General features: G+C 38.5%; 1 long non-coding RNA gene across 3 annotated transcripts in view; it reads left to right on the top strand.

Annotated features, from left to right (window-relative positions):
• Positions 1-4,855: 4,855 nt before the first annotated feature.
• LOC126935543 (uncharacterized) overlaps positions 4,856-24,886 on the top strand; it is a 62,378-nt gene continuing 42,347 nt past the window's right edge. Inside the window, exons 1-4 of one of the 3 annotated variants that reach the window (XR_007719255.1) lie at positions 4,856-4,972; positions 10,457-10,554; positions 11,529-11,672; positions 22,951-23,003. This is a non-coding gene — a long non-coding RNA (uncharacterized LOC126935543). Of the gene's footprint in view, positions 4,973-7,371; positions 7,455-10,456; positions 10,555-11,528; positions 11,673-22,950; positions 23,008-24,886 lie in introns of those variants that run through there. The other 2 variants (XR_007719253.1, XR_007719254.1) reach the window with 2 other exon arrangements.

Below are 24,886 nucleotides of genomic sequence, written 5' to 3'. Positions count from 1 at the left end.
ATATAGATTTCTACTCCAACTAAATAGAATTTAAACTGATAGGTATTCAATGCTATACTTAATAATGCAATCAAGTTTGAGTAGAAAACAGTATGTCCTTTATGATGAGTCATTGTCTTGGGGACTGTCTTGTCATATGGCATTGTCTTTGGCTTTCAATCTATAGAAACAAAAGGGAAGGGAGGATGGAAACCAGGGAGAAAGGGAGAGAGGACAAAGAAAGAAACTAAAAAGTATCAAAAGCACGTGGTTTAATTTAAAAATCTCGCCTGGTGGGGTGGTTCACACCCATAATTCCAGCACTTTGAGAGGCTAAGGCAGGGGAATTGCTTGAGCTCAGGATTTTGAGACCAGCCTGGGCAACACAGTGAGACCCCATCTCAAATAAAATAAAATAAATAAAATAAAATAAAATAGAAAAAATTACCCAGGAGTGGTGGCACATACCTGCAGTCCTGTAGCTAGTTAGGAGGGGAAGGTGGAAGGAGGGCTTGAGCCCAGGAATTCAGGGTTACAGTGAGCGATGATAGTGCCACTGCACTCCAGCCTGGGTGACAGAGACCTCATCTCTAAAAAATAAATAAATAAAATAAAAATCTCAATGATGAGAATACTTCTATTAGAATTATTTCCAAAATTCTACCCCAGATTTTATAGTTCTTTATTTTAGAGTCTATTAATGATCAATGTACTGATATCTAACTTAACCTCAGGTTCATAGCAGAAGGAGATCCTTTTTCTACATATTAAAGAAACCATCGGTGAGCTCAGTCAAGGACGAAAGTTTAGTGACAGATGAAGAACTTCATTCTGTTCAAGAGGCTTCTTGGAAAATGTAATTTCATTAAATCCATGTCAGTATTCTCTTTCCCCTATTTCATTAATAAAAATGAAAATTGATGAATGTGGTTATTTTTGTCTATGTGGGGAACTGTGCATGAATTTATCTCAGTTTGAATATGGTCAGCCTGAATTAAGAGATTCTTCCATGTAAGAGAAATTCTATGAATGGGCACATGTTTCTAGAGTAGAATCTATACCTAAAATTGATAATGACGTAATAAATGCTAACTGGAGAAAATTATTTCATTGTGAGAAGGAGACTTCACATAAATGATAAATAATCCCATTACTTGTGAAGGCTTCTTTGCTGATTAGCTCTAAATACTACTTCTAATTATTTCTTTCTCACTGGATAGTATTAAAACAGGCATAGCTTACATATAGTGAAGAAGGTATATTACAATTAGCCATATCTTTATGTTATTGAGACTACATGAATAGCTGCTGGATTTATTTTGTCTAGAAAGTCCAGCTCCCAAAACGTTACGTATTTTTGCCTATAATTTTACACTGTGGCTTATCACACTCAAATTTTAAGTAAATTATCTTAGAAATGTTTTGTTGTGTCTATAAGGATGCTTCCTATTTTTAAAATTTTCTTTGATGTCCATACTCCACTCCCCCTTCCCTCCCTCCATGAGCAATTGTTCCACTTTATAAAACATTTTTGTCAGTATCTCCCCAAAAATGTATGGCATTCTATTGTGGGAATGTATTTGGAATCCATGAAGATCATACACACTGATAAATTACATGCACAAATTTTGCTCCTCCCAACAGTAAGTTTTAAAGATCTATCCATGTTGCTATCAGTACCTCTATCAGTTGATTTTAAATGCTGCCTAAAAGTCTGTGCCATGCACCCAGCACATTAACACATTCGCTATCCCAGGAATGGGCAACTGGGTCCCCCCATCTTACCCCTTAAGTAATTTGGGGGGATATAAATTCAAGATTAGAGTATCTGTGTTATTTATGTATATGCCATTTGTTTATGAAATGCAAAAATTCCCACCATTTAGAACCATCTTCTGTTGCAGGTCCTTTATTATTGTGTACTTTTTCTTCAGTCTAGTCTGCATACTTTTAGTCTCTCAGGAATTCACAGATTCTGGCTCACCAAGAGAGCTGCTTCTTATTTTTCAATGTGGCAATGGAATTTTTTTTGTAGGGGTGCTCCTTGGAATTGGAGTTCATATGAGGAATAAGTAGCATCTGTTTGGTCTACCTTCATGAACTAGAAACCACAACTGTGAGAGAGACTTGTACAAATGTATGGGTTGAGAAGAAATACGAAGCAGGGAGTAATATTTGAATATACTGGGGAGAAAGAGATAATTGATGGATTAAGGTTTATAAGCCCTTTGAAGGAAATGAGATTAGTAGCACAGGAACAGATTACACTTTAGAACCCAGGAAAGATACCTAATTCTGATCAAGTAAGAAAATAGTGAATCAATAGCTTTAATGTAAATGTTTTTTATCCATTTCTCCATATGAGGAGGATAAGAAAGAACATGAGAGCCTTTGTCTTTCCTTTGAAAATATTGACAAGGAAGTCATTTAGGAGTGAGGAGTGGTAATGAATAAAGTACTTGTTTGGATTAAGAGTTGCCAGGAATCAGAGGAAAAATTGGCCAAATTATACTCAACGATTTAATTAGAAGCACAGATGAAGACACTGGACTTTCAAATGACATCTTTGTTGGGTGTCTATCCATGCCATTGTGAGTTTCCCTAAAATATCCTACACAGAAAAGGTGGCATTACAAGGTGGTAAACTTGCATTTGTGGGTTTTAATAAGAAGATAATTAGTTGGATCTGTGGGATCCAGGCTGAATGAGGAAGGATATGATGCCAGAAATTTTGAAAGAAATGTAGAGATCGGGGGCCAATAATCTGAAAAGGGGCTACTAACACGTAAGATGCCGTTGTGCAAACTAGACAGAAGTACCCTGTTCAAAAGGACAGACTGCTCAATAACAGCTCCTCTGGGAAAATGAAATAGACGATGAGTCCCCTCTGAACAGTACAATTAGAAATTGAGGCCCCTTCCTCCTAACTGATCAACCAGCACCAAGGAAGTCTGCCTGCAAGTGGAGATCAGGTGCAACTGCAGTGCCAATCTTTAACTCCATTCACATGCATCCTTGAACAAGGTCCCAGCTTTAGAGCCTGAGCTAGTTTAACACAAAGAATAGCTCTAGATAGGGATGCCATGTCAGATCTGAAAGATATTTGTTTTTTATCACAGAGCAGGATATCACCATTGAGATACTGGAAAGAATTAGCTGTTAATGTAAATATAGGGTAGCTCCTCCATTCATCCATACATTCATCATAAACTACTTTTTGACAATCTACTTTGCACCAGGCATAATGCTTGCTTCTGGGAACAGATTTAAACAAAAGAGACAAGATCCTGCCTTCAGGGAGCTTATATTCTAGGGAAAGGAAGTCAGTGACACTATATGGATCACGCACTGGTCAACAAAGCAAATACATAAAAATTGAAAAGGCCAATCTCTCCCTCCCCCATAAAAAAAGAAAAAGAATCATAGTCACCCTTGTAGGGTGTTCATTATTTCAAAATTTCATAAGTAAAGAGATAAAACATACATCTTGTCTTTCTTTTTTATAACAGTTTCATTGAGATATAATTCAAATATTATAAAATTTGCCCACTTAAAGTGTATAGTTTAGTGGCTTTTAGTATATTCACAGAGTTGTGTAAATAACAGCACCTAATTTTGGACTCAAACCCCTTAAGAGTAATTCTTATTCTCCACCACTTACCTCAGTGTTAGCAAACCACTGGTCTACTTTTTGTCTCTGTGGATTTGCCTACTGGGGCTATTTTATATGAATGTCTTTTGTGACTTGCTTCTTTCACTTACCATAATGATTTCAAGGCTTACTCATGCTGTAGCATAAACTAGAACTTTGTTGTGTTTCATTGTCAAATAATACATTATATGGATATACCAAATATTATTTGTTCATTCATTAGTCGATAGGGATTTGGGTTGTTTTCACTTTTGGCTATTAGGAATATATAGGAATGCTCCTATGAACATTTGTGTGCAAGTTTTTTTATAATGAGGACTTTCCTGACTCCCCTCATTTACATTTCCATTGACCCCACCTCCCTTTCATACTTTATCATTCTCCTTAGCTCTCATTATTCTTAACATGCTATACATTTTCCTTATGAATCTTATTTATTATTAGCTTCCTTATTCTTATTAGAATTTCATCTGTTTTATTCACTACTGTATCCCCAGCCTTGTGAACAATGCCTAGCACATACTGGCACCAAGTGGAAATTTGCTGAATTAATTTATCATAAAAACGCCAAACATAAAAGAGTTCAACGAACATGACTGTCATCTATTACTCTTAATTAGCCAGCTGATGCTAACACTTTAATATGTTAGACAAAACCTTGCAATCATTCATCTGTTCCTACTATGTGTTGAGGATAGTTGTTAAACACTGAGAATACAACTAAACTGTCAGGTTCGGCTTGAAGGACATATATGCACCCTGCTTATCGCAGTGGAATATGTTTGTAAAACATCTTTGGTTTTCAAAGTTCTGCAGCATGAGCATATGAGGTACCTGAGCGGGTATCATTCCCACTCTACCAAAGAATAAGCTGAGGACCGAAGGAGTTAAGTGCAGTGCTGTATCCACCACATTTTGCAGAGGATTCTTAGCGGCAAGGAGCTTCTGACAATGTTGCTGCTTCTAAGCGGGGGTGTGTCTGGGGTTAGTAGTGAGGCCCCCACGTGATCAGCCCGCCGACACATCAAGCACAGCCTCTTCCCCCTGGGTGTGCCAGGCCCAAGGACAGAGGATAAAGCCCACACAGCCAGGAAAGGGCGGCATCGTTGTCAGCCCCTACCCCACCCTCGTCTTGGGAACCTGCAGGCTCCGCGGAGCCACGGGAGCCCCACCGCGCCTCAGGTGCCCACGCGGGTCTCTCGCACAGCCGCGCTCTTGGACGTTAGAACCCCGCGAGGCGAGGTGAGGGGCACCACCGAGGAAGCACCCACCGGGCTCCCGGGGCTGCCAGGCCCCGCATTGAGGAAGTTGAATGCCAGATCACACTCTCTGGGCCCAGGCGTGAGTGGAGGGATCCCTGGTTGGATTTTCACTGGCGCTGGGAATAAAACTAGCACCTGCTGAGGGTCAGGTGTTCCCCACCACCCCATAGTCATAGTGTTTTCCAAATCACTTCCAGTTGGAAAGAGCCTCAATTAATACATTGTGGCACTTTTCACGTATTTCTTTCAATATTTTTTCTTCCAATGTGTGTTTTCAGTAAGTGACCTGGTTGACACACCCAGCATCCTCTCATGTAAAAATAAATTGGCTAATTGACAGGAGGAGAATATGGAGATAGTGTAGTGAACTGGGGATCCCAGGGTCATGGTTGTGGCAAGAATGACTCTTACTTTCCATCTTTTACCGTATTTCTATATCCTTTTGAGCTTAGGAGATGTGCCTTGGGTTTTGCACTAGAGATGATATCAACAGAAACTCATATTTTGGATGATAGGAATGGTGGATTTCCAAGAACAGTGACTCAAGAGTTTCCCTGATTTTGTATTCCCTTTCCCGACTGGCCTACAAAGCTTTAGGAGGGAGAACCCTCAACCAGGATTATATAAGAGATTCCACTGCTGCTCCTCTGGAGCAGGCCACAGAGTCCTCGTGTGAAAAGTGGCTCTTCTGAGAATCACCTCCTGAAATTCATATTGTCTGCACGTATAAATTCAATGTGATCCTTAATATTGAAACCGAAGTTTGCCTTCTCAAGACTTTTTAGTACCTGCCACATGTCTCAGTCCAGTCTGTTCTATCTCCTTGGGTTCATCTGCTATGGAGAAAGACAGGGTGTGTCTTTGGGGTAACCTTCCAAGGCTGCCCAAAACTAATTCAATAAATGCCAGAGAACCTATGCTCTAAGGCTGAACTTCCCAAACATGTTCCATAACTGGCATAAACAAATCTACCCATCTATACCTAATGTGGTAACACGTCATGCATTTCCTGGTAACGCATCAGCCAGGAAAGGGAATACACAATCAGGGAAACTCTTAAATCACTGTTCTTGGAAATCAACCTTTCTTATCATCCAAAATATGAGTTTCTGTTTATATAATCTCTAGTGCAAAACCCAAGGCACAAGATACCCAAAATGGGTAGAAAGGATTCTCCCAGCAATTATTGTATTCCAACAATGTGCAAACTCATTGCTAGAGCCAGATACTGTGACACTGTGAGATTTTGCAGCAACAATGATGTATATGGGAAGGCACTTAAAAACCATAAGGTGCTTAAATATCACACAGTAGTGGAAATGTCAGCGGTCAGGAATGGATGGAGTGCTGTGTGGGAAAAAGAAGTGTAGGCCAAATATACCTGGCTCCAATGTGCCACACAAAAAAATGTGTACTGTGACCTGAAGAGAACGAGGAGTCATCGAAAGATTTTTTTTTTCCTTTCCAACTTTTGTTTTAAGTTCAAGGGGTACATGTCCAGGTTTGTTAGATGGATAAACTGCATGTCATAGGGGTTTAGTGTACAGATAATTTTATTACCCAGCTAATAAGCATAGTACTTGTAGTATTTGAAAGGTAGATTTTTTTTTTTTTTTGAGACATTGTCACCCCAGCTGGAGTACAGTGGCAATCTCAGCTCACTACAACCTTCGCCTCCCAGGTTCAAACGATTCTCCGGCCTCAGCCTCCCAAGTGCTGGGATTATAGGTGCCTGTCACCATGCCCAACTAATTTTTTGTATTTTTAGTAGAGACAAGGTTTCACCATGTTGGCCAAGCTGGTCTTGAACTCCTGTCCTCGTGGTTTGCCTGTCTTGGTCGCCCAAAGTGCTGGGATTACAGGAGTGACCCACCGCCCCCAGCGTAATAGGTAGATTTCCTATCTTCACCTCCTCCCACCATCCACCATCACATAGGGCCTAGTGTCTGCTGTTCCCTTCTTCATGTTCATGTGTACTCAATGTTTAGCTCACATAAGTAAGAACATGCAGTATTTGGTTTTCTGTTCCTGCATTAATTTACTTAGTATAATGACTTCCAGCTCCATTCATGTTGCTGCAAAGGACATGATTTTGTTCTTTTTTATGGCCATGTAGTATTCCACAGTGCATATGTGTCATATTTTCTTTATCTAGTCCACTTTGATGGGTATTTAGGTTGATTCCATGTCTTTGCCGTTGTGAATAGCATGGCAGTGAACATACAAGTGCATGTATCTTTGTGGTAGAATGATTTAAGCAAGTGATTTCTACACATGATTTCTGTTTTGGAAATGCCACTGTGTTCATGTTACAGAGGCTGGATTTAAGCTTTTAGGTTCCTTTGCTGTGGTGACCGAGTTGTTTCATATTCTGCTACTTTGTAGCAAATTGTAACTCAAGGGAATTCAAAGGAATGGTGTGAAATAACAGTAGGGTCCAGCCCTACAGGGCCTGTGGGTTTTTCTCTTCCTGTGCAGAGACAAGAGATTGTAGAAATAAAGACACAAGACAAAGAGATAGAAGAAAAGACAGCTGGGCCCCGGGGACCACTACGACCGAGGTGCGGAGACTGGTAGTGGCCCCGAATGCCTGACCGCGCTGCTAGTTACTGTATACAAGGCAAAAGGGGCAGGGTAAGGAGTGTGAGTCATCTCCAGTGATTGACAAGGTCACGTGAGTCACGTGTCCACCAGACAGGGGGCCTTTCCCTTTTAGGCAGCCAAGGCAGAGAGAGAGGGCACAGCTTACGTCATTATTTCTTCTATGCTCTTCTCAGAAAGATCAAAGACTTTAATACTTACACTAATTCTGCTACTGCTATCGAGAAGGCGGAGCCAGGTGTACAGGGCGTAACATGAAAGTGGACCAGGAGCATCACGGCTAAAGCACAGCATCACAGGGAGACGGTTAGGCCTCCGCACGGCTGCCGGCGGGCCTGACTGACGATGCGGGCGGGCCTTCCACAAGAGGTGGCGGCGCAGAGTCTTCTCCAACTCCCCCCGGGAAAGGGAGACTCCCTTTCCTGGTCTGCTAAGTAACGGGTGCCTTCAGAGGCACTGGCGCTACCTCTAGACCAAGATCTGCTAAGTAACGGGTGCCTGCCCAGGCACTGGCATTACCGCTAGACCAGGGAGCCCTCTAGTGGCCCTATTCGGGCATGACAGAGGGCTCACACTGCTGGTCACTTCTCACCGTGTACCTTCAGCTCCTGTCGCTGTATAGCCTGGTTTTTCCTAGGTTATAATTGTAGAACAAATATTATTACGATATTAGAATAAAGAATAATGCTATAAACTAATGTTTAGGAATATTCATAGATAATCATATCTATATTCTATGTCTAATACAACTATTCTTATTTTAAGTATTTTGTTTATTATACTGAAACAGCTTGTGCCTTCAGTCTCTTGCCTCGGCACCTGGGTGGCTTGCCACTCACAAATAACCAGTGAGGTTGTTTCTAATACAATCTGGAAAAGAAACCAAAAGCAGTGTCCAAAACTACAGGGGAATCAGGAATCTGATACAAGTAACTGGAGAGAGGTTGAAGGGAAACAGGAAAAAAGCATTATTGGCATTTGACTTTGTGCCAGTTCCTATTATTTGCTTCCCAAAACAACTCTGTGGGAATAGAAAACTAATTCTCTGAAATATTATGTAGAACTTAACATTAGTAATTAATATAGACAACTGTTATTAGTCTAAAAGTAGTTGTACCAATTATACAATTAGCAGTCAATCTAGACAAGATTTGAATTCAAGTCTATATCCGCTTGTTTCACAATACTATGCTCCATTTTCTCAGTTTCATGTGTCATTGGTACATCTATTTGGTAACTGATCCTTAAGAATTAATGGTTGATGTAAATTGGAAAGAAAAATAACGTAAGCAAAGATTTTGAAACCAAGATCTTAGACTTCAGAGTTGGCTATTGGCAAAATATTGAGAAAAAATCTAAACTAGGTAAAGAACGAAGATCCATCAGATGTTGTAAAATCTAAAGAGTAAATTCTCAAAGCCGTAGGGCAAGAGTTATAAGAAAGACAAAGCAATAATTTAAAAATACTTTGGCTGCGAGCAACAGAAAACAGCTCTTGCTAGCTTAAGCAAAACAAAGACACATGTATTTTCCAAGGGCAGGAAGACATCTGTTTCAGAAAAGGACTATAACTAGGAAATTGAAAGTTATTAGGAACTCCAGTAGTTCTCTTGGTCTATTTTTTATTTTTGATTTTTCTGGATGTCTTCTCAGCTCATATGGTAGAACACATTAATGTTCTTCATTTCAAGAGTTTATATAATCTTATCTAGAGGCAAACCCAGACTAACATTATAATATCTAAGTTCTTTTTTTTTTTTTTTTTTTTTTTGAGACGGAGTCTCGCTCTGTCGCCCAGCCCAGGCTGGAGTGCAGTGGCGCGATCTCGGCTCACTGCAAGCTCCGCCTCCCGGGTTCCCGCCATTCTCCTGCCTCAGCCTCCCGAGTAGCTGGGACTACAGGCGCCCACAACCGCACCCGGCTAATTTTTTGTATTTTTAGTAGAGACGGGGTTTCACCGTGGTCTCGATCTCCTGACCTTGTGATCTGCCCGCCTCGGCCTCCCAAAGTGCTGGGATTACAGGCGTGAGCCACCGCGCCCGGCCTATAATATCTAAGTTCTAAATACACAATTCCTGGGAAAGTGACACTGATGGATCCAACCTGAGACAGACTCCCCACCTCTCTTCCAGTTAGTACAATAAGGGAATAATTCCTACAGATGACAAGCATGAAACTGAGGTGAGTTGGCCACATACCCAGAATGGTGTCCACAATAGCAAAGTCATAGAGATAATGTATGGCGGCCATCTTTTAAACATTCATGGCTGCCATGTGTCAAACATCTTCCCTACCTTTTTGTGGTCACTAAGTTGTAAAAGCTACCTTTGCCAAAATAGAATCCAAAAAACGATATTCCCTTGCCTCCCTTGAAATCAAAGTGCAGGCATTTGATCTAGGTTCTGCCAATTACGTATTCTTGCACTAAAGTTTGATTTAGGGGAGAACAACAAAAGAGACCCTACAGTAGTCATCAATTGGACAGACGATGGCCCAGGAGACAGGGAAGGTTTTCTCATGATGCCAGTTCTACAACAGAGTTCTGGGGCAGGAAATGGCAAGAGCACTTCCTCCTCAGTTTAGATCAGCGAGTTGTCTCAGGGCACTGTTTGAAAAGCCTGCCCTTCCCAGTGATTATGTGAGCTCACTCATGTTCTATTTTGCTTAAACAAGCCATATTAAATTATGATGTCTGCATCTTAGAATCCTAAGGACCCACAGGGTGTCATTTAAAATTGGTAAAACTGTATAAAATCTAACAGGACAATTCGAATTGCCAAGAGGTTAGCTATGTCCAAGAGAGCTTATCAATTGATTAATTTTTAAATACCTATTTCAGGGAACTGTTTCATTATTTAAAAATTAAAGACAACAATGATAGGTTTCTCAATGACTTTTAAGTGCTTATCTGAGATCACTGTTTTTAAAATCACTATGTTTATTTTTTCTATGTTGCCTTTAGAGATAGATTCCATTCATCCTTTCTAATGTCTACACCATATTTTGGATAACATGCCATCATCTCACATTGTGTTGAAAGAAGAAATCAGAATGTTGGGGGTAAGATTCAGTGCTACTTGAGTGGATAAATGATTTTGGTGTTGCAGATCCCAAATATTTAAGGAAAGAGACATCAATTCCTCTATCTCAGTTACCCAATGGGAAAGAGTTGATAAACTGAGTCCCAGCAATCCTACTGCTGTGATTTTCCCTTTGTCTGTGTATATCTATAAAGAGTTTGAAATAAAGCTGAGACTGGGTCCTAAAGGAGATGACAAGGTCGGGGTCATAGTCAAGAGATAATCTAGATCATAGGGCTTTGTGGACATTGATCATCTCATAGCACGATGCTCTCGATGCTCTTTCTCTACATTTATCTCAAGGAAGTTGATATTTTGGACCACTATCTACTCTTTTTCCCCAACCAAACCTAGTATGCTACGTATTTTTTCATAATACAGCCTAATTATTGGGGACTTGAGTGAGCTCAAAAACCAAACTATGAGATTGTATGGCTCAAGAAAGTGCCTAAGATCACAGGGGCGAGAATCTTAGGATTCAGCAGGACTGATTGCAAGTGTTCCTCCCACCCCATGGTGTTAAAAATCAAAATTGCTATCACAAGAAAACCATTTTTGTATTAACTGATTGATAGGTATGGTAAAAAACACATCAGGGAAAGGAGCTGGATCCATGTATTTTGCTGACCTGGCCCATAAACAAGCCACTAGAACACCTTCATTTGCCTGAAAGCAACCATACATCTACCAGTTGCTAAAAACCATCATGCATAATTCCTGTGTGAACTACATGTAGCAATTCTAAGCACTTTTATGGCTGCTACCTTCTTCTGTCACCTTGGCTTCTCCCCAGTTTTTGGATAATTTTGAGGGCTGAACAAGAATAGTAGCAAAGACTCCTGAGATTCAGAAACATGGAAGCTATACTCCCTCCCTTCCCTTTCCATCACCTAATTTGTAACTCTCTTAAAACGTATGTATCATATAATTGATTCTGACATTCTTTTCTTATAGGCTGCTCAAATAATTATTGGTCTGATCCACTGTGCTCTGGGAAAAATCTGGATATATTTATGTCTTGATCAATCTGCTTCATTTTCAGCAAGCTACTTGCCTATAGCCTTGATATCAGGATTTCCACTTTTGTCATTCTTAATTGTGAGTAAATTATTTTTCTGATGAGCATTTATTTATTCATTCAATATATTTAATGACTGCTTCTGTGGCCAAGCAATGTGCTAGAGATGCCATCTGTGAAAACGTATAATCCTTGCTGTCGAAGAATTCAGTCTTGTATCTTTGAAGATATTTTAAAGTGGTAAATTTACTTATAAAATTGTTTCATACAAAGAGTTTATTTAGTTGAGCAAACATTGGGGGTCAAAGAATGGTAAGGTTCCAAACGACAAATAGTAAGTGGTTAATGAGTGCTCAGCTTACTTATAAAGCTCAGGTTTCCCAATAATGTAGGCAATCTGAGAGCCAGAACTTCATTTCTGGGGCAATAGAGGAACTATTAAAAGTAGTTCCACAAAGAAGAAGAGAGATCAGGGCATTACTAGCCCAAGAGGAATTTGAAAGAATTCAACAGGGATTTCCTTTGTTTGTTTGTTTTTTGTTTTTTGAGATGGAGTCTCACTTTGTTGCACAGGCTGGAGTGCAATGGCGCAATCTCAGCTCGCTGCAACATCCGCTTCCCGGGTTCAAGCAATTCTCCTCCCTAGCCTCTCGAGTAGCTGGGATTACAGGCGCATGCCACCACACCTGGCTAATTGTTTCTATTTTTAGTACAGACCGGGTTTCACCATGTTGGTCAGGCTGGTCTCAAACTCCTGACCTTGTGATCCGCTCGCCTCAGCCTCCCAAAGTGCTGGGATTACAGGCGTGAGCCACCACACCCGGACTCAACAGAGATTTCTAAGGAATTTATATTATGTCTTATAGCACAGAGTTAAATATTCCTCCTTCCATTTTCCCACACACTTCTCAGTAATATCTATCTCCCAAAAATATTTTAGTTCATTCACTCAGCAAAAATTTACTAAATACCTACTATAGACCAGGCTTTCTTCTAAGTGCTTCACTTACAGCAGTGGATACAATAGACCAAGATTAGAAACGTATAACCTACCAACACTGATTCTTGAAGAAATAGAAAATCTGAACAGAACAATATTAGTGAAGATTGAATCAATAATCAAAACCCTCCCAAGTGAGACTGGCCTTTAGGACTGTGGGCTGCATGGGAGCAAGGTGAGGCCTGTGACTCCCAGCTTTCCCCTACTTCTCTGGTGACCTATATGACTCAGCAGAGGCAGCCATAATCCCCCTGGGAATATAACTCCATTAGACTGGGAACCATGCCCCCAGCCCACATAGCAGCCATAGCAAACCCTGCCCAAAAAGAGGCTGAACTCAGATACTCTTATGCCTGCTCCCACCTGATGGTCTTTCTCTTACCTGCCATGGTAGCCAAAGATAAAGGTCATAATCTCTTAGGAGCTCTGTGACCCTGCTCACTGCCTGAAAAAACTGAGTACTTTATCAGCTGTTCCTAGGGCAAGTTTGCATCCTCCCTATAAGACCACCGTTGATACACTCTTGAAAGAATCACCTCCTGGCTGGAGACCAACCAAAACAAAACCAGCGCACTAAACAAAAACACAACCAAGGACCCTCACAGAGTCCACTTCACTCCCCTGCTACCTCCACCAGAGCAGGTGCTGGTACCCATGGCTGCAGGACCTGAAGACAGATCACATCACAGGACTCTTTGCAGACACTCCCCAGTACCAGCCTGGAGCCCAGTAGTTCTGCTGGATGGCTAGACCCAGAAGAACAAAAACAATCACTAAAGTTTGGCTCTTAGGAAGCCCCATATCTAGAGGAAACCACATCGAGGGAGCACCCCGTGAGACACAAGAATCTGAACAGCAGCACTTGAATCCCAGATCTTCCCTCTGACATAGTCTACCCAAATGAGAAGGAATCAGAAAAACAATTCTGGGAATATGACAAAACAAAGTTCTTTAACATCCCCAAAAGATCATACCAGTTCACCAACAATGGATCCAAACCAAGATGAAAGATCCAAATTGCCAGAAAAATAATTCAGAAGGTCAGCTATTAAGCTAATCAAGGAGGCACCAGAGAAAGGTGAAGTTCAACTTAAGGAAGTCAAAAACATGATACAGAATATGAAAGGAAATTTCTTCAGTGAAACGGAGAGCATAAATAAAAAACAATCACAACTTCTGGAAATCAAGGACACACTTAGAGAAATGCAACATGCACTGGAAAGTCTCTGCAACAGAATTGAAAAAGCAGAAGAAAGAACTTCAGAGCTTAAAGACAGGTTTTCAAATTAACTCAATCCATCAAAGACAAGAAAAAGAATTTTAAAAAATGAACAAAGCCTCTAAGAAGTTTGGAACTAAGAATGATGGTTTCCAGCTGCATCCATGTCCCTACAAAGGACACAAACCCATCCTTTTTTATGGCTGCATAGTATTCCATGGTGTATATGTGCCACATTTTCTTAATCCAATCTGTCACTGATGGACATTTGGGTTGATTCCAAGTCTTTGCTATTGTGAATAGTGCCGCAATAAACATACGTGTGCATGTGTCTTTATAGCAGCATAATTTATAATCCTTTGGGTATATACCCAGTAATGGGATGGCTTAGCAAACTATCACAAGAACAGAAAACCAAACACCGCATGTTCTCACTCATAGGTGGGAACTGAACAATGAGATCACTTGGACTCGGGAAGGGGAACATCACACACCGGGGCCTATCATGGGGAGGGGGGAGGGGGGAGGGATTGCATTGGGAGTTATACCTGATGTAAATGACGAGTTGATGGGTGCTGACGAGTTGATGGGTGCAGCACACCAACATGGCACAAGTATACATATGTAACAAACCTGCACGTTATGCACATGTAGCCTAGAACTTAAAGTATAATAATAATAAATAAATTTTTTAAAAAATCACATTGTCTATAAATAAAAAAAAAAAAAGAAATGATACAACCTCTGTAAAAAAAAAAAAAAAAAAAAAAAAAAAAGAAGTTTGGAACTATGTTAAATCTTCAAACCTAAGAATAATTGGTGTTCTTAAGGAAGAAGAGAAATCTAAAGGTTTGGAAAACATATTTGAGAGAATAATCAAGGAAAACTTCCCCAGCCTTGCTAGAGATCTAGACATCCAATATAAGAACCTCAAAGAACACCTAAGAAATTCATTGCAAAAAGATCATTGCCTAGGCACATAGTCATCAGGTTATCTAAAGTCAAGAAAAAGGAAATAATTTTAAGAACTGTGAGGAAAATGCATCACATAACCTATAAAGGAAAACCTATCAGATTGATAGCAAATTTTTCAGCAGAAACTCTACCAGCTAGAAGGGATTGGGGTCCTATTTTTAGCTTCCTTAAACAAAACAATTATTAGCCAAGAATTTTGTATCCAGCAAAGCTAAGTTTCATAAATGAGGGAAAGATACAGCCTTTTCCAGACAAACAAATGCAGAGAGAATTCACCGCTACCAAGCCAGCACTACAAGAACAGCTAAGAGGAGCTCTAAATATTGAAACAAATCTTCGAAATCACAAAAATAGAACCTCCTTGAAGCATGAATCTTACAGGACCTACATAACAGTAACACAATGAAAAAAACAAGGTTTTCAGGCAACTAATAGCAACATGAATGGAATAGTACCTCACACCTCAATACTAACATTGAATGTAAATGGTCTAAATGGTCCACTTAAAAGATATAGGATGGTGATATGTATAAGAATTCACCAACCAAGTTTCTGTCATGTTCAGGAGACCCATCTGACACATAGGACTCATATAAGCTTAAGGTAAAGGGGTACAATAAGATATTCCATGCAAATGGACACCAAAAGTGAGTAGGAGTAGTTATTCTTTTAGCAGACAAAACAGACTTTAAGGCAACAGCAGTTAACAAAGACAAAGAAGGATGTTATACAATGATAAAAGAACCAGTCCAATGGGAAAATATCACAATCCTAAATATATAGGCACCTAACAATGGACTTAAAAAACAATTACTACTAGACCTAAGAAATGAGATAGACAGCAACACAATAGGAGTGGGGTACTTCAATACTCCATTGACAGCACTCGACAGGTCATCAAGACAGAAAGTCGACAAAAAACAATAGATTTAAACTATACCCTGGACAAAGGGGTTTAACAGATATTTGCAGAGCAATTCTACCCAACAATTGCAAAATATGCATTCTACTCATCATATTACGGAACTTTCTCCAAGATAGACCATATGATAGCCCACTAAACCAGTCTCAATAAATTTAAGAAAATTGAGGCCAGGTGCGGTGGCTCACACCTGTAATCCCAGCACTTTGGGAGGCCGAGGCAGGCAGATCACAAGGTCAGGAGATCAAGAACATCTTGGCTAACACGGTGAAACCCCATCTCTACTAAAAATACAAAAAATTAGCCGGGCACGGTGGCGCACACCTGTAGTTCCAGCTACTTGGGAGGCTGAGGCAGGAGAATGGTGTGAACCTGGGAGGCAGAGCTTGCAGTGAGCCGAGATCATGCCACTGCACTCCAGCCTGGGTGACAGAGCAAGACTCCATCTCAAAAAAAGAAAAAGAAAATTGAAATAATATCAAGTACTCTCTCAGACCACAGTAGAATAAAATTGGAAATCAACTCCAAAAGGAACCCTCAAAGCCATGCAAATCCCTGGAAGTTAAATAACCTGCTTCTGAATGATCATTGAGTCAACAATGAAATCAAGATTGAAATGTAAAAATTCTTTAAACTGAACAATAATAGTGACACAACCGATCAAAACCTCTGGAATACAGCAAAGACAGTGCTAAAAAAAATTCATAGCCTTAAATACCTACATTAAAAAGTCTGAAAGAGCACATATAGACAACCTAAGGTCACACTTCAGGGAACTAGAGAAAGAAGAACAATCCAAACCCAAACCCAGCAGGAGAAAAAAATAATAAAGATCAGAGCAGAACTAAATGAAATTGAAACCAAAAAAAATACCATAAAAAAGTTGATTCTTTGAAAAGAATAATAAAATTGATAGAACATTAGCCAAATTAACCAAGAAAAGAAGACAGAAGATCCAAATAAGCTCAATTAGAAACAAAAAGGGAGAAATTACAACTGATACCACAGAAATGTAAAAGATTAGTCAAGGCTACTATGAACACCTACCTTTACATGCATAAACTAGAAAACCTAAAGGAGATGGATAAATTCCTGGAAACATAGAACCCTCCTAGATTAAACCAGGAAGATATAGAATCTTTGAACATACCACTAACAAACAACAAGATTGGAAATGATAATTTGTAAAAACTGCCAACAAAATAAAGTCCAGGACCAGACGAATTCACAGCTTAATTCTGGCAGACATTCAAAGAAGAATTGGTACCAATCCTATTGACACTATTCCAAAAGACAGAGAAAGAAGGAATCCTCCCTAAATTATTTTATGAAGCCAGTGTCACCCTAATATCAAAACCAGAGAAGAATATAACAAAAAAGAAAGCTACAGACCAATATCCTTAATGAACATAGATTTTAAAATGCTCAAAAAAATACTAGCAAAAAATACTAACAAACTAGAATCCAACAGCATATCAAAAAGATAATCCACCATAATCAAGTGGATTTTATATCAGGGAGGCAGGGATAGTTTAACATGCACAAGTCAATAAATGGAATACATCACATAAACAGAATTAAAAACAAAAGTCACATAATAATCTCAATAGATTCATAAGAAGAATTTGACAAAATTCCGCATCTGTTTATGATTAAAACCCTCAGCAAAATTGGCATAGAAGGGATATAAAGGTAATAAAGCTATCTACAACAAAACCACAGTCAACATTACACTGAAAGTGTAAAACTCGAAATTCTTCCCCCTGAGAACTGGAACAAGACAGGCATGCCCACTTTTACTATTTGTATTCAATATAGTACTGGAAGTCCTAGCCAGAGCAATCAGACAAGAGAGAGAAATAAAGGGCATCCAAATCAGTAAAGAGGAAGTCAAACTGTTGCTGTTTGCTGATGACATGAATGTATACCTAGAGAACTCTAAAGACTCTTCCAAAAAGCTCCTAGAACTGGTAAATGAATTCAGCAAAGTTTCATGATATAAAATTAATGTACACAAATGAGTAGCTCTGCTATACACCAACAGTTACCAAGCTGAGAATCAAATCAAAAACTCCACCCCTTTTACAATAGCTGCAAAAAATAAAAATAAAACGCTTAGGAATGTACCTAACCAAGGAGGTGAAAGGCCTCTACAGGAATACTACAAAACACTGCTGAAAGAAATCGTAGATGACACAGACAAATGGAAACACATCCCATGCTCAGGGATAAGTAGAATCAATATTGGGAAAAACGTTCATACTGCCAAAAGTAATCTAAAAATTCAAAGCAATTACCATCAAAGTACCACAATCATTCTTCACAGAACTAGGAAAAACAATCCTAAAATTTGTATGGAACCAAAAAGAACCTGCATAGCCAATGCAAGACTAAGCAAAAAGAACAAATCTGGAGGCATCACATTACCCAACTTCACACTAAACCGTAAGGCCATAGTTACCAAAACAGCATAGTACTGGTACAAAACAGCACAGTACTAGTATAAAAATAGGCACATAGACTGATTGAACAGAACAGAGAACCCAGAAATAAACCTAAATACTTATAGCCAGTTGATCTTCCACGAAGCAAACAAAAACATAAAGTGGGGAAAGGACACCATATTCAACAAATGCTGGGATAATTGGCAAGCCACGTGTAGAAGAATTAAACTGGATCTTTGTCTCTCCTCTCCTACAAAAATCAACTCAAGATGAATCAAAGACTCAAAATATAAGACCAGAAACCCTAAAGATTCTAGAAAATAACATCGTAAAACCCTTCTAGACACTGGCTTGGGCAAAGACTTCATGACCAAGAACCCCAAAGCAAATGCAACCAAAACAAAGAAAACTAGATGGGACTTAATTAAACTAAAAAGTTTCTGCACACCAAAAGAAATAATCAGCAGAGTTAACAGACAACATACAGAGTGGGAGAAAATCTTCACAATCTATACATCCAATGAAGGACTAATATCTAGAATCTACAAATAACACAAACAAATCAGCAAGAAAAAAACAAACAGTCCCACAAAAAAGTAGGCTAAGGACATGAATAGACAATTCTCAAAAGAAGATACACAAATGGCTAACAAGCATATGGAAAAATGCTCAATATTATCAGGGAAACGCAAATCAAAACCACAGGAGTGATACCACCTCACTCCTGTAAGAATGACCATAATCAAAAAATAATAGATGTTGGCCTGGATGTGGTGAAAAGGGAGCACTTTTACACTGTTGGTGGGAATATAAAATAGTACAACCACTATGGAAAACAGTGTGGAGATTCCTTAAAGAACTAAAAGTGATCTACCATTTGATCCAGAAATCCCACTACTGGGTATCTACCCAGAAGAAAATAAGTCATTATACATAAAAGGTACTTGAATATGCATGTTTATAGTAGCACAATTTGTAAATTTTTGTAAATTGCCCAGTCTCAGGTATGTCTTTATCAGCAGCAAGAAAATGAACTAGTACAATACCCAAAACTGAGTAATTTATAGAGAAAAGAGGTTTAATTGACAGAGTTCCTCATGGCTAAGGAGGCCACAGGAAACTTACAACTATGACAGAAGGCAAAACTGGCACATCTTACATGGCAGCAGGTGAGAGAAGTGAGTGCTGAGCAAAGGGGGATGTCCCTTATGAAACCATCAGATCTTGGGAGAACTCACTGACTATCATGAGAACAGCCTGAGGGTAACTGCCCCATTGTTCCATTACCTACCATACATGGGGATCATGGGAACTACAATTCAAGATGACATTTGGGTGGGGACACAGCGAAACCATATCATTGTATGGTCTCACTTATATATGGAATCTTAAAAAGTCACATTCATAAAAGCATAAAGTAGAATGGTGGTTGTCAGGGTCTGGCACTTAGGGGACATATTGGTCAAAAAGTAAGAAGTTTCAGTTAACAGGAAGAATAAGCTCTGGACATCTATTGTACACCATTATGACTATAGTTAATAAGGTATTATATACCTGAAAATGCTAAGAGAGTAGATCTTAAATGTTCTCACCCCCCCAAAAAAATACTATGTTGATGTATATGTTGGTTTGATTATGGTAATCATTTCACAAAATATACATATATCAAAACATCATGTTATACATCATAAATATTTAAAAGTACTGTGGGAAAACAATAAAATATAGAGGAGGGTAAAGAAACATGAGGTTAGTGCAGGTTACAATTTTTTTTTTTTTTTGAGACGGAGTCTTGCTCTGTCATCCAGTCTGGAGTGCAGTGGCCTGATCTCAACTCACTGCAAGCTCCACCTCCCGGGTTCAAGTGATTCTCCTGCCTCAGCCTCCCAAGTAGCTAGGATTACAGGTGTCCACCACTAGGCCCAGCTAATTTTTATATTTTTAGTAGAGATGGGGCTTCATCGTGGTGGCCAGGTTGGTCTCAAACTCCTGGTCTCAAGTGATCCACCTGCCTCAGCCTCCCAAAGTGCTGGGATTACAGGTGTGAGCCACCATGCCTGGCAGGTTACAATTTTTATAGAATGTCCAAGCCTCATTGAAAAGAAAACATTAGAGCTAAGACTTGAAGGAGTGAAGTAATAAGCCACTGGATATCTGGAGGAAGAGTAAGAAGGAGAACAGGTCTTAGGCTAAGAACAAGCCTAGAGTGTTTACTAAAGAAGAGGCGAGTTTGGATGGAGCAAATTCAGCTAAGGGAAAATTGGTAGAAAAGGAGGTCAGCTGTATGACAGAAGACATGATAATCTAAGGATCTGTGATCATTGCATGGATGAATATCATTGACAGTCATTGCAGGATGCTGAACAGAGGAATGACATGATCTGAATTAAGTTTAAAGATCATTAAGAAATTATAACGGAGCAAAGGTCAAAGCAAGGAGACCTCCTAAAATCTGATTACAGTTATCCATAAGAGATGATAGTGGCTCAAACCAGGGAGGTAGCAAAACAAAAAGTAGTTTGTTTAGGATATACTTTGATAATAGAGACCATAAAACTTCCTAATGGATTGTATGTGAGATGTGAAAGGGGAAAAAGAAATAAAGAAGACTCCAAAATATTTCCTCAAGTAATTAGAAGAATGGATTTGACATTGACTAAAATGAGTAAGACTATGAGCAGAGGTGGTTTGAAGAGGGTAGAATTTTGGGTGTTCAATTTGGGACACATTGGGTTTGAAATCTTTTTTAGATACCAGGTAGAGATGTCAAGTACCTATCTGTATTTGAGTCTGGAGTTTGAGAGAGAAATATAAGTGTGAGATTATTGTCATATTGATGGTATTTAGTACTGTAAGAAAACAAGAAATTATTAAGAAGGGATCTCAATTGTGTAGATGGGATAGAGTAAAGGACCAAGGCTTGAGACCTGGTGTACCTACAGCATCAGGAATTCAGATTGAAGAGGAGGGAAGGGCAAAGACAATTGAAAAAGAGAAAAATAAGAGAGTATGCTACATTGGAAGTCAACTGAGGAAAGCAGAGTCAAGAAAAAAGGAGCAATTAACTCTTGAAGACTACAGATTAGGCCAAGTTAGATAAGACAAGAGCTAAAATTGTCATTAGATTTTATAACATTGAGGTAATGAATGATCTTGACAAAAAGAGGTTCATTGGCAAGGTAGAATTGAAAACCTGATTGGAGTGGGCTTAAGAAATAATTGGAAGACAAGATAGTAAGTTTAGATAACTCTTCACTGAATTTTCCTGCATAAAGAATAATAACAATATGGCAGTAGCTGGTAGAGCAAATGCAGTGTGTGTTTTCATTCTGACAGTGATTAACTGGGTCTGGCCTCCAAGTTATGATGGGAATCTAGTACATTGAGAGCATTGGTTACCCAGTGTGGATAAGTCGCACATGGGTTAAATACATTTATATGTCATATTATTATTAGGTGACCATGCAGTAAGGAAGCCACCAGTCATCACAGAGTCAAAAGTGAAGATTAGTTTTATCTAGCCTTATTCATTATTCAGGGACCCACAGTACAATTTCACTGGTTAAAATTACCCCCAACCTCAGCCAGTGATCATCGCTAGTGTCTTTATATATTAATTACTTCTATTCACAAATTTTTAAACCTAGTGTGTGTACTTATGCAAGTCATCTAAATTCCATTTTGAACTAAGGATATAAAGAGGCAAACAAATGTATGTATAATTTTTTCAACATATTTGAGTGTTATTATAGAAACACAGATCATAGATGCTTGACGCAGATGGTCACCACAACTGGAAGAAAGGAGGGAGGCTTCCCAGAGGCAGATACTCTAGCACAGAGGCTTAGGTCCTTTGTAGTAGCTGTTTTCTCACCTTAAGATGCTGCACCCTCAAGTCTTACTGTCATGCAAATCACAGTTTAAATGTCACCTTTTCTGAGAAACCTTTTTGAAAAACCTCTTGAATTTCACCCTCAGCATATCCTTTATCATATCATTCTGTTTTATTTACTTCATATTTTAATATGACATGAAAATCTCTTCTCTATATGTTGTTCATTTGTTTATCTGTCTCTAACACTATTTACTGTGATTTTTCAGAGGCCCCATTTTCTGAGAAAGGAACATTCTCTGCTCCACTTGTTACAGACTAGATAATCATATAATGTCATTAAAAAACTGCATACACACATGCAGTTTACACCAATGGAAAAAAAAATCAATTATTGATGCACTGAAAACTATTGTCCTTCCAATCAGTGCCAGAAAAACAATAGAATATTCACTATAAGTTACATCTGGAAGCTAATACATGACACTTGCATTTCAAAAATTAAACTGCAGATGAACTATTTTCAATGCTGTTTCCGGTTAGTAAAATATTTTTCAATAACATTATATTGAACATCTGTGAATATGAACTCACCAAATTTTAACAACATATATTTTCTAGCAATAAAACTCATATATTCAGTAAGAAGTTATTAAATAAAACCACATAAGTTTTTATTTACCCTCCAAGCTATAAAATCATGTTTAAAATATCCCTGTATTTTATGCCAAATACAAGCATCACAGTAATCCAGTAATGATTCTCTATATACTAAAGAACCATTGGATTTATAGCTGGGTGATTTTTCCAGGGGCTACCACAGAACTACAACAGGAATTTTGGTATTTCAGCCAAATTCTTCTTAAACTTCAGCTACTCTTTGCATGGGCTTCATGTTATTAAAGTTCTGAGAATCTCTTGTATGATAAGGAAACTATTCTTATGTATGCCTTTTTTTGTTCTCAGTATGTTATATCAGGAAGTTTTGCAATAGCAGCGGAGAGGAAACCTTCCCCAAGGTTGGTAAGTCAAAATGATTAAAACAATTTCATGCTGTGTTAGGTGTCAGAGCTCTGGCCTCAGAAAGTGGTCAGCTCATGGGTTGGCTAGAAAAATTTAGCAACAATAGTATAGGTTTTTAAAAATAAAGTTTTATCAGAATGAAAGAATGCTGCAGAAGAGTGCAGCAGGGCATCTGAGCAGGTGAGGACTGAGCATGCCACAGTGGATTTTTCCTTAGGGATATTTATGTACCTTAAAGCGGGAGCTTAAGGGTAATATGCATGTTAAACGATTACATTTGTAGACATTTTGGTGTCTTAATATCAGGAAGGGTAGCATGAGTTTAGACATGCATGCGTTCCAGAGATATGCAGAAATTCCAGTTACTTATAAATTTTAAGTTGAAAAGAGGCCTGGAACTAGGTGCTGACTTTAGATAACAGGGAAATCTAATTACTTCTAAATTACTCAAATAAGGAATTTTTTGTCTCAGATGACCTGTTTGATGGTCACCAGGTGGTCTTCACCCTCCTCATTTGAGGGAAAAAAAAATTTAATTTGTCAGAAACAACGATATCTGTAAGGAGCACATATCATTGTTTCTTAAGCAGTGCAAGTCTGTCCAAAGTACTAAAATGTAAAAATATTGCTTCACAATACTTTATGATATTTTTAAATGGGTATACTACAACAGAATTATTTGCTAATTTTATAAAACACCAAAATAATACAGGATACATGAAGCAAATCAGAAAGTCAGATATGGAAATTTAAATAAAATACAGTATTCATTTCAAATTAAGATATCAAGTATGACAGAACAAATGTATATAGATACATTGAAACGGTAGGAGAGAAAAATATGATTAGAATAATAATGTTAAGATTTATTGGATGGCTTCTAAGCACCAGATGCCTTACAAAGTTTTTGCACAATAGCTCACAGCACAGCAAATCCTACCATGTTGATAATATTATATACATATTTTATAGACAGGGAAACTAAGATACCAAGAGCATATGCAACTATCCCTAGATGTATATTAATTAATAGATCTAGATTCTGTAAGGGATGGAGCTGAGCTTTGAATCGAGTAACCTTAGGTTAAGAATTCAAACACTTAATCATTGCTTAGGGAATATGGCAGAAGGAACAAATGCTTAGACTAAGAAGGCATTGGGTGGGAAGAATCAGAGAGGGCTAAACAGAAAGTCTTGGTTGAGAATAAGATAGGATCCAAGTTCTCTGTGAACTCAGCAAAACAAAGTGACACATAGTATTTATTCACATATCTATATTTTGTTTCTCTTCATTTATTTCTGTATTTCAGCATTACAAGTTGGCAATACTTTCTCTATGGCTGAGATATTCCCTTCAACTTGTTTTTGCACAAAAATCCTGGCAATATATTCTCTTAGCTTTTGGTAGTTTGAAAACCACCTTATATTGTCTTTGTTTTGAAAGATTCTTTAGCTGTATGTAGCATTCTAGGTTGGCAATTATTTTGTTTTACTTCAGCACTTTACTGATGTCATTCTATTGTGTTCTGGCTTACCTCGTTGCCATGGTGAAGTTTCTGTTTGTCTTAGCTTCTCAGACTACTTTTACAATTTTCTCTTTTAGTTTTTAAAAGATTTACTATGATGTACTTAAATACGGTTTGCTTTATATTTATCTCATTTGGAATTTGCCAAATACATGTATCTACATGGGTTGACTGTCTGGGTTGATAGTTTTCATCAATTTATGAATATTGTCACCCATTTTCTCTTCAAATACTGCTTTTTCAAAATTGCCTTTCTATTCCCTCAACCTCCAGGATTCCAATTATATGTATGTTAGATATTTTCACTGTATATTATATATCTCCCACACTTTTCTCCTTTTTCTTTTATTCTT

The sequence above is a fragment of the Macaca thibetana genome, chromosome 14 (genome assembly GCF_024542745.1).
Source record: "Macaca thibetana thibetana isolate TM-01 chromosome 14, ASM2454274v1, whole genome shotgun sequence".
Taxonomy (NCBI): Eukaryota; Metazoa; Chordata; class Mammalia; order Primates; family Cercopithecidae; genus Macaca; species Macaca thibetana.
This window is presented reverse-complemented; position numbering and strand designations above follow the sequence as displayed.